Genomic DNA, 2,735 nt, shown 5'->3' with positions numbered 1-2,735 from the left:
TCCGGTACCAAAGAGCTCTTTAATTTAGCAGTTGAAGACATAAGATCCAGTGGCCAGAAACTGAAATTAGACAAATTCAGACTGGAAACCAGGCACATATTTTTACCCCTGAGGATAATTAAACATTAGAACAACTTACCAATGGACATGGGGGATTCTCCATCAACTGAAATCTGTACATCAAGATTATATGTCTATCTTAAAAATATTATACTAATCACACAAATTATAGGAGGTGATATTAGAATTAAGGATGAAATTCCACGGACTGTATAGGTTATCGCAATGTCCCTTCTTGGTTTAAAGTCTATGAATCTAGACAGAATGACAATTGGGTAAATTCAAGAGGAATTGCAAGAGTGGGGAATCTGTGGAGATAATTTTATGAGGGACAAACATCCTCTGCATTGTGTTGCCCCTGGGTACCTTCTTGGAAGCACAAAGAAATTATAAAAAGTATGTGAGTTTTTTTCCCTGTCAGTTCTTGAAAAGGTTTTTATGTACCTGCAGCCCCTCCCATCTCTCTCTTGCAATTGAAACAAATGGCTAATATTTCTGTGAAAGCTATTCTTACACTCCAGTTTTTCTTTAGCATAACTTTATGGCTTGCTAACAGGCTCTTTAAGTTTGTTCATCCCCCGGAAAAATAGTATATCTTTTCTCCTCTGGGGGACTGAGCTTTCCTTGTAAATCAGGATCCAGATACCACCTTTGCTAAACGTTAACACTGAGTAATGATATCTGTTTGCCCAGCACTTGTCAGAATATGATCAATAACATTTAATAGGTATGAATAAAATAAAACCAAATTAAAATAACACAACACATAGGCCATATAAAGCTCTGATATCTAACGTAGTGGATGAGGGACATGGAAACAGTATATTCAAAAGAGGAATGGATATCTATAACCTTGCAAACGGATCAGTACAAGAATATGTCCATAAACACAAAGAACAACATGACCACATGATTTGTGTTCATAAGACATTTTTACACTTGAAAGAATGCATTAAATAAATGGGTCAGATGCATCCCTAGTTTAAGTATACATTTAACTCAAGTTTGATCAACAGCGGGGCATAAAAGTGTAATCTGATGCTTTAAAATATATAAAAAATTGATTAAGTTCTTAAATTGTTACTGCATACAGAGCTTTAACATTGCAAACAGATACATTAATAAGCAATCTGAAAAGTTTTTACTACCTGCTAATAAAGATTCCAGTCCTGCAAGATCAAGTGACACCTGAAGTGGTTCAAGAGGCTAAATTCTGCACCCTGATTTAAGTGTCTCATCAACTCTTGTAGGGAAAGCATGGAAACCTGAATTTGAGTCCTACAGGAAGAAATTATTTTAAAATATATAATTCATAGCTGTATATTTAAATATTTTTAGGAGTACCCAAGTATACTGTGATTCAGTCTCCTAGCTCCATTAGGCTCCTCTGAAAATCCCAGTCTTACACTGTATTGTTTGGATGTTTTAAGCCCTTAAAATGTAAAACAGAAATGGAGTCCTGATAGCAAATCATGTCAGACTGATGAGAAATACTGATTTTGGCATCAATTTAGGCACTGTGGGTTGTGTTTGTTGGGAATAGGAGTTTACTCAGTACAAAGACTGTCCCAATAATGACTTGTCTGACGGACAGATACCAAAGTTAACTTTGCATGGTCAACTCATCTATCAATATATTGAGTTACATTATAAAAAGACTTCCATGTTATTTTAATGAGAGCGGGAAAACAGATTGGGTGCATGTGTATCTCAAAAGAAGTGAAGGCTATTGACAGGATTAGCCAGGACTTCAAAGAAGCAATGTAAATTTATATCAGCTGAGGATCTGATTTTAAGTATAAAAAGGAAAATTCCACCCTGACTATAACTCTAATTACTTATACATGGGGTGAATTTAGTCCATAGTAATTTCTGTAATGTCTGACTTAGATACATACATAAATTCTAAGGCCAGAAGGGACCATTTTCCAGCAGTGGTTACACGAGGGGCAGATACAGAGGTAAATAATCTCTCTGCTCTCCAGATTCCCCTGTTTATGCATCTCAAGATTGCATTTGGTCTTTTGGCCACAGAGTCACAGTGGGAGTTCATGTTCAGCTTATTATCCACCATCAACCTCAAATCTTTTTCAGTCACTGCCTCCCAGAATAGAGTCCCCCATTCTGCAAATATGGCCAGGGCCAGTGTCAAGGTTTTTTCCCCCACTTTGAACTTTAGGGTACAAAAAGTGGGGACCTGCATGAACACTTTTAAGTTTAATTACTAGCTTAAATCTGGTACGCTGCCACCAGGCAGAATTTAGTGTCTGGCATGCTTTCTGTTCCCCCAAAACCTTCCCTGGGGAACCCAGACCCACACCCCTTAAAACAAGGAGAAATTAACCATCCCCCTCCTTTCCCCCCCAGACTTTCCCCTCCCTGGGTTGCCTTGAGAGGCTTCACACAAATCCAAACTCCTTGGATCTTAAAACAAAGAGGAATTAACCATCCCCCTCCTTTTCCCCCACCAGTCCCCTGGTGAGTTCAGACCCAACCCCTTGGATCTTAAAACAAGGAAAAATCAATCAGGTTCATAAAAAGAAAACTTTAAATTAAAGAAAGAAAAAAAGTAAAAGTTCTCTCTGTAAAATCAGGATGGACAATGCTTTACAGGGTACTCAGATTCATATAGACCAGAGGGACCACCCCCTAGCCTTAGATTCAAAGTTACAGCA

At 37.8% G+C, this 2,735-nt stretch overlaps 1 long non-coding RNA gene across 1 annotated transcript in view; it reads right to left on the bottom strand.

Moving 5' to 3' along the window:
* Nucleotides 1–2,735, bottom strand: part of LOC142046328 (uncharacterized) — an 8,174-nt gene continuing 5,439 nt past the window's right edge. The window contains exon 2 of the long non-coding RNA XR_012655231.1: nt 1–1,338. This is a non-coding gene — a long non-coding RNA (uncharacterized LOC142046328). The remainder of the gene's footprint in view (nt 1,339–2,735) is intronic.

This window comes from Chelonoidis abingdonii, chromosome 2 (assembly GCF_003597395.2).
Source record: "Chelonoidis abingdonii isolate Lonesome George chromosome 2, CheloAbing_2.0, whole genome shotgun sequence".
Classification (NCBI taxonomy): domain Eukaryota; kingdom Metazoa; phylum Chordata; order Testudines; family Testudinidae; genus Chelonoidis; species Chelonoidis abingdonii.
The sequence above is the reverse complement of the archived record's forward strand: the minus strand, read 5'-3'. Positions and strand labels throughout refer to the sequence as shown.